The following is an 8495-nucleotide window of genomic DNA, read 5'->3' on the forward strand; positions in this document are numbered from 1 at the left end:
GCAAGCACCTTACAAAAGCTTAGAATAATTCAACAAAGGCCTGTGATCTAGCCTCAGCTATATCCCTGGGGCTAGTTCCCACTCCTCTGTCTCTTGGTGTACCTTTCCCAGTAGAAGTGTTTCTTTCACACTCACTCCTTTTTTTCATGCTCTCTCTCTCTCTTTTTTATTGGTCTTTAATTTTTTTTTTTTTCAGGGCTGCACTTGTGGCATATGGAAGTTCCTAGGCTAGGGGTGAAATAGGAGCTACAGCTGCCAGCCTACTACCAGCCTACACCACAGTCACAATATGGGATCCAAGCCATATCTGTGACCTACACCACAGCTCAGGGCAATGCCAGATCCTTAACCCACTGAGTAAGGCCAGGGATCAAACCCTCACCCTCATGGATACTAATTGGATTCATTTCTGCTGCACCACAATGGGAACTCTGGTCTGTAATTTTTAATTAGAATGGTCTATCAAAGACACTGCACCTTTGAAGTCTTTGAGCTGAAAATGTTTAAGAGTAGTTCTAGTAAATCAATGCTTGAAAGTATTCAACATAAAATTAAACTTACTTCACAAGTTTTCAAATACATTATTAGCAATTCTTAAATACTTCAAGTCAACTAACTGAAAGTACAGAAGGCTTGTTCTCAAATAATTCTTTGGAGGTAAAACAAATACTAAAAGTAGGCTATGACTTGAGTCCAGGTCTCTAATCAACAATTATTATATAATCAATGGTGAACTCATATGAAGACACTTCAAGGTTCAGAGGTGCAGGCCCGTTCCTGATCTTGCCATATGCATTATAGTGTGACCCATGATGGGGCAGCAATAACCACCAAAATCTCCTGCACTTGCAATGGGTACACAACCAAGGTAAGTGCAAACACTTATCAAGCTAACCTATTCAGGTTTCCTGTTTTAAAACGTGTTGTGGGCACTGGGACACTTTAACTGCAGCTTCTGGGTCAATTTCCTTCCTGGTTCCAAGGGCCACAAACAGAGATTTGCTTCTTCCTTTGAAAGCTATATTTTCGCCCTGTGGAATATCGAATAACTTGATTTCAATTTTTGACTTGGCCAACCTATCAGCAGAAGAACTCATACTGGAAACAAACTAAGAGATGACATTCTTGGCAGCATATGCAACACCCACAGTAGTTGTTGTAGTTATCAAATAGTAGAAACATTTTCTAGTCTCAATACTCTCTTTTGAAGACTCTGTACTAACACTTCAGCAAGACAATAGTCAGAGAAGTCAGGCACTTTGATATCCATGTGGGAATAACAGTAGCAGAAACACTCAAGCTCATGTAGGAGACCAAAAGATGGCTGGTGACATGGCCACTCAATGACTCCCAGGCACAAGAAGGACCACTTTGTGTCTAGCACTAGGGACTCATAGGAGGTGGCATCAGGGCTTGCACAGGGGCCACAGCATGCCTACAACCCCATGGGATGTGGCATGGGATGTGACAGCTCCTTTATGCTTTTTTTAACTTGTCAAGCATGTTTCAACTGTTGGGTCTTAGTATTTGAAGTTTCCTCTGCTTGGAATACTCTTCTCCACATCTTTATGTTTCACTACTTCAATTTCTTTGCATTTTAACCAAATGTCACCTAACTAGTCATCTCCATAAAATAGCAGACTTTGCCCTCCACTCTGTTATTCCCTCCCCTTTTTGTTGTTATTGATAACATTTATCTTCTGACATACTGTGTATTACTTGCTTATTGTTTATACACTCAGTGAAATGTAAGATCCAAGAGAGTAGAATTTTCCTATTTTGTTCAATGGTATAATTCTAATGTCTAGACTAGATTAGAGATAGGTGCTCAAAAATTGATAAATTAATGAATATTTTCATCACTTTTCATATCTTAAATTCAATGAATTGAGACTAGATTTATTTATAAGGAAATAGAATCTTATTGATACTAAAAAGAACTTAGAAATAAAGAAGAAAACGTTATAAATTAAACAGGGAGAAGGAAAGATCTGAAATAGATGTGGTAGGAAGAATAATGGTCCCCAAAGGTATCTGTCCTAATTCCTAAAACCCAAAAATATTGTGATATGTGACAAAAGAGTCTTCACACATGTAATTAATTACATGATTTCTTAAAATTGAGAAACATTTCTAACCGTGGTCAGAAACAGATGTGCCAGTGAATCAAGCATCAGAGAGATTCTGGATATGAGAATGTAGGAACTCAAGATGTGTGAGGTCTCTAGAAATTGGAAACATAGCAAATAGGTTCTCTTCTTGGGCTCCTGAAATGAGTACTGTTTATTTTAGTCCAATAGATCTTTGTCAGAAATTTGACCTACAGAATTGTATGACTATATTTTTTGTTGTTCAAGCCCACTAAATTTGTGCAATCTGTTACAGCCACATAGAATACTAGTACAACATTGTAGAATAAAATCACAGTCAAGATGATGAAGAGAAAAAGCAAAAATAAACCCAAATCACTGTAAAAATGAAAATATAGTAAATTCTGTTAAACAAAATGTTAATGTGAAGGAAGGAAGGAAGTCTATAGGATTGTTACTTTCCAAACTTCATGAAAACATATTTGAAATTGATCAGTAATTTATTATTTTCTAAGCATAAATGTCAGAAGTATTATTGTATAGGCAAAAAATTAAAATAAACATGTACGCATGGAAAATTTGTGAAATTAATAAAGTGCTTCTATGATTTGTCCCCTGCCTTAACTTACACACAAAATACCAGGCTCAGAGGCTTTCAATTATGAGTATTTTGTAATATTCAAATGTGAGATAAATTAGATGTTATTCAAAACTTTCCAAATCATAGAAAAAAGTTTAAAATTTATTTCAATTGGCAATACCCACATATAAAAATTAGCAAAAAAAGCAAAAATAAAATATTGGCCATGTTAATAAAATAGAGAAAAAATATACAATTTAAGCTGCAAAATTATTTTTTGAAAAGTTTAACATTTTGCTTAGTTAAAAAAGGAAAAGTTTAAAATGTGAATAATGTATAACTCTCTCAAAAAGAAAAAAAAATTCCCCAATCAAGTGTAAATGCTTAAATAAAAGCTTTCACATTTCTAATAGTGACATATACTAGATAACTTGTCATTAAGGTTAGAAAAAAAGATGACTAAAAAATTGTATTATTTATTATTGGTATGAAAACATTGGCAATATAATTAGAAGAGGGAAAAGTATGCAATTTAAAAATTAGAAGAGTCTAAATCTTCACTCTCTCCATACAGTATGATTTTACACTTAAAATGCCATCTTATGATATCATTTATATCTAGACTCTAATATATGGCACAAATGAACCTATCTACAGAAAAGAAACAAACTCTTGGATGTGGAGAACAGACTTGAGGTTGCAAGAGGGTGGGGGAGGAAGTGGGAGGCACTGGGAATTTGGGGTTAGTAGATGCAAACTAGTGTAATTGGAGTAGATAAGCGATGAGATCCTGCTGTATAGCATAGGGAATTATATCTAGTTACTTGTGATGGAACATGATGGAACATGATGGAGAATAATATGAGAAAAATAAAAATATGACTTGGTCACTTTTTGTACAGCAGAAATTCACAGAACGTTGTAAATCAATTATAATTTAAAAAAAAGAAAAGCCATCAAGGAGTTCCCTTCATGGCTCAGTGGTTAATGAATCCAACTAGGAACCATGAGGTTGTGAGTTCAATCCCTGACCTTGCTCAGTGGGTTAAAAATCCAGTGTTGCCGTGAGCTGTGGTGTAAGTCACAGACGTGGCTGGGATCCTGCGTTGCTGTGGCTGTGGTGTAGGCCTGTGGCTACAGCTCCAATTAGACCCCTAGCCTGGGAACCTCCATATGCCAAAGGAGCGGCCCTAGAAAAGGCAAAAAGACAAAAAAATAATAATAATAAAAAAAAAATAAGGAGTTCCCGTTGTGGTACAGTGGTTAACAAATATAACTAGGAACCATGAGGTTGCGGGTTCAATCCCTGGCCTCGCTCAGTGTGTTGAAAATCCAGTGTTGCCATGAGCTGTGGAGTAGATAGAAGACACAGCTCGGATCCCGTATTGCTGTGGCTCTGGTGTAGGTCTGTGGCTACAGCTCCGATTAGACCCCTAGCCTGGGAACCGCCATATGCCACGGGTGTGACCCTAGAAAAGAACAACAACAACAACAAAAAAAATCAGTTGAATAAATGATGGGAAAACAACAATATGCCTGTTCAAAAGAATAATCTATTTAATCAATAGCTGGTCTATGCATAAACCGTTTCAAGTTAGAAAATATATTAAAGAAATAGATTACATTTAAAATATAAATAAATGATAATATACCTAAATATAAACCTTATATGAAATGGGTTGGAAATCTAGGGAAAAAGAGGTATGAGTTTTCTTAGGCATATAAAGAAAATATCTTTTGCATAGAACTTTTTCTAGGTGAGGAGAATATATTTCAAAATATCAATACTTTCTAAACTAACACATAAATAAATAGAATTTATCCACAGAATGACTAAAGCTTTAGTTTTTAACTTATCGGGGTGATTGTCAAGTTTCTGGAGAGTTAAGTATGGGAAAAGAGGTGAAAAAAAACTTTACAATAAAGGAATTTAAAATTCTAGCCTTTCACATATCAATACTGGTAGGAAAATCCATTAACTGAATCACTTTGGTATTGATTAATAAAATGAAGAAAAGCTATAATGAACAGAAGAGAAATTGCAGAAATAGACCCATATATCTATGTGAATTTAAAACATGATTAAATTAGGTAAACATCAAAGGAAATGAATAAATTAAATTATTCAACACAAGTATTTAGCTCAAACGTCTTTAGCAATCTGGAAAAATAGAAGCTGGTTTCAATCTTACATCTTTCATAAATAAAGCCCAGATGTATCTCAAATGATACATATATAATATAATGGAAAAACAAACAGACACACACAAAATAAATCTTAGGTGGTACAAACTCTACTTGAAAGAGTTTGTTGTCTTGTTAAGCATAAAGCAAAAGGTCGGTAAAATTGAGTTTATAAAGTAAACTAAATTTTAAAAGAATAAAAACTTCTACAAAGAAAAATGACGCCAATAAAGTCCATGAATGTTGGAAATGAAAAACGACCTCTGCTTTTATCAACCAGATCATTTCCGCATGTAGCATCCACCATAGTATTTTTGTGGTATAAGGTACTTGTAAGACATCCTAAAGAACTTGAACCTAAGGGCCATTTGAGTGCACTCACCTTTTTAGATAAGAAATTCATCACTTCCAGTTCTCTTTATCCATGAACCATAGCAAATATAGAGCAAGTATGAGTATAAATGTCGACAGGTTTTAGAAAAGGCAAGAATATAAAGCTTTAAGGAGGGCAGTGAGTTCAGCTAGAAGGCAAAGGGAATATTTCTCCCTTTTCATATCAGTAAAACAACAATAGCCTGTGAGAACAGCTTTCTTTTAAAAAAAAATTGCTGTCAAAACCAGTCTATTAGAGAAAAAAAAATAGTAAGATCAGAATTATGCGTTGGATGTCCACTGAGTAACCATAAGATTTTGTCAAAGAAGCAATAACTGAAAAACAGTCAGGGGGTGTTTTCTGTCTGTGTATTTTGAAAGCTGTCAGTCAGAATTTAATAAGAGATGAGTTTGTGTACTATGGCCAACAGAAAGAAGCAGTGTTCACTCTGTATGTTGATACCTCTGCCTTAAAGATCAGTTGTGCTCAGGACTTTAGGAGATGTGTTGTGGTAAATGGAAATAGCCCTAGAGAGAGGATTCTGAGAACAAAGAGGAAGAAGCCTCTACCATCACAGGAACTGGCCATGGGATATAAGTTGGACAAACCCTTTGCCTGCTGCTTTAAAGTGGGTTTTACAGGTTACCTCGATATTGGTTGTTCTAATTAATTTTTATGAATATTCTTAAGGCAACGCCTTTCTCAAAAGAACAGATGAAAATGCATTTTAATAAAGGATTCTAAATCTCAATGCTTGAGAATGGTTTATATGAGGTTGAAAATGTATGTATAGCTGTTATGACTAAGGACTCAAATGTAAGCCTGAACTAAATGTAATAGGGGACTAGTCCTTGATGCCTTTCTCACTATCAATTGTTGACAACAGTCAATCATACCTAGGAAGGTAAGCATTATGAAATTGCAGTTGGCCTCATGATTTTGAAGACAACCTTTATTCAGGAAGAAAACAGGCATTGTTCTCCCAAAAGGCAATTTTGTCCAAAGTAAAGCATTCAGGATAAGCATAATTGATGTAACTCTTTAAAAGGTTTGTAGTCCCTGTGCATGAAAAATGAAATAAAATTATGAACTTTCTTTTAATTCAAATATTAAGGAGAAGGCTATTATAAGGTCACTGGTAATACTGAATAAAAGATGAAATATCCAGGAAACAGATTCATACGGAGTTCTGAGAATTTGAGAAAACAAAGAGAAACTTTCAGTGTAGCCTTGGGGAATTCTAGTTCAAGCTATTGGAGAACTTAACATGGGAAAAAAAACAAAAAAACAAACATAAGAATAGACCACAAAGACGGATTGACTGACTGATCAACTTACAAAATAAGGTAGTATTTAATGCTACTGCCTAGTTGGCATCCAATTTCATAAAAACATGTTAAGAGAGTTAGTTTCAATGGGAAAAGAAAGCAATTATCACAATTACTATATGCATATATGGTACAAATCCATGTTTCTTTTAATTAGATGTATGCTTTTTCATGATTCTACATAGAAAAGCTATTAGGGAAATTTGAGAAGTGTATTAGTAGAAGTTAGCATCATGTTGATAAATGTATACTAAATAAAAATGAACTTATTAGGTGCTTAGAAAAAACTAAACAACAGAAAAGATCTCTTGTAATATGGTCATTTGGAGAATAGATTCTGAGAAGTACATCAATTAAATCAGAATCATCCAGCATTCCTACTAAGGAGAAAAGTCTAAATAGACTTTATCTGGGGTAAAATGGATTACATATATAACTTAAAAAAGAGAAGTTTCATTCTGATAATAAATAAAGGAGAAGTAGTGAGTACATCATGTAGTACATGCATATCTATCTACAATAGAATCACCTATCCTCCAAAAACAAAAAAAAAGAAGAAATAAAGAAACTATAGGAATACTACAAGATGTGGTAAAACTTGGAAAATTTTGGTGAACCAAAGTCTCCAGCTCTGTGATAATGAGCTATTAGCCTTAAATAACATTAAGTATGCTAAATACATAAGTACCAATCTGGTCTAGTGATAATAATGACAATAATGAAGCATAAATGTTAATAAATTTCCCCCAAACTGTCCTAAAGGAGAAGGCATTTGTTGTGCATTTTGGGCATTATTCCAATCTAGATTACAGACCTGGAAAGGCTTTTTGAATACAGGGAGATTGAACTTTAAAAAACAAAAACAAAAACAAAAAAAAAACACAGATCTTTCTTCCCAGAGGATCCACAGTTATTTCCTTAAGACTTAAAAAAAAAAACTGCACATTTTTTATCCTATATTTTTGTATACCTGTATGAATTCTTTGTTCATTGCTGAAATTTCAAAGCCTTTGATTTATAAAACCATGAATTTATATTTAGTGAGTTTTCTTTTCTTTTCCTGGAAATTTTTGCAACTATTGATTAACTACCATGATAAATTCAGTTAATGGTTTGGTCTTGCCAAACAATACAGGTGAATCATAATTTTCCTTAAATTTTAGCAAGTAAAACAGAACTAAACATCCAACACCACCTCCAGAACAATTTCAGAGACATTTTCTGTATATAAGGGTTTATGAAAGATGCTTTCCTTTTAGTCAGCTATTTTCCTCTCTTATTTTGTTTACAGATATAATTAGGTGTCACAGATATTAGTCCAGTAAATTCTGCAGATACTCTGCACAGTACACTCTCCATGGAGCATCTGGCAAGCGGTCTATATACTGGTTGAGACCCAGTTTTACTACGAGGACCTCCCGTGGGTTAATTTTCCTCTTTCATGATGCTTTCTAATTATAAAGATCTCTATTAATTGCATAAATAGGTTGATTTGTTCCCATGTAGGTTCCCATATAGGATTATAAAATTTTATATAATCTCAATTAAAGTCTTTAGAATATTTTTGAGTCCTCTCAGAATGGTGAGTTTTTCCTGAATTCTGGAAAACACAGATGTCCACATAATATGTATGTGTATTATGGCAATACCATCCACAAGCAGGCAAGAGAGTTCTCTTGAAGATCTTTGTATAATTTCCGTTCTTATCTTTAAACTGTAAATGGAAACTGAAATTAATATTACATAAGTTGAAAGCAGCAATAAAAAATGGGAGCGGCAAATATCCTCCATACAAAGACTTGTCAGCCCATTCACGGGTGATTATGATTGAAGAATGAGGCAATGAAGCATCTCCAACTTCAAAAAAAACTACCAGGATCTCACAAATGTGGGAGAGAGGCATTCCAAATAAAAGAAAAGTAGTATGCTGTCTTAACAAC

The 8495-nt window shown here is 34.2% G+C and overlaps 1 pseudogene; it reads right to left on the reverse strand.

The window, feature by feature from the left end:
- Positions 1-701: 701 nt before the first annotated feature.
- Positions 702-6202, reverse strand: LOC125111291 (cytochrome b-c1 complex subunit Rieske, mitochondrial-like; annotated as a pseudogene).
- Between the last annotated feature and the right edge of the window lie 2293 nt (positions 6203-8495).

The sequence above is a fragment of the Phacochoerus africanus genome, chromosome 1 (assembly GCF_016906955.1).
Source record: "Phacochoerus africanus isolate WHEZ1 chromosome 1, ROS_Pafr_v1, whole genome shotgun sequence".
Taxonomy (NCBI): Eukaryota; Metazoa; Chordata; class Mammalia; order Artiodactyla; family Suidae; genus Phacochoerus; species Phacochoerus africanus.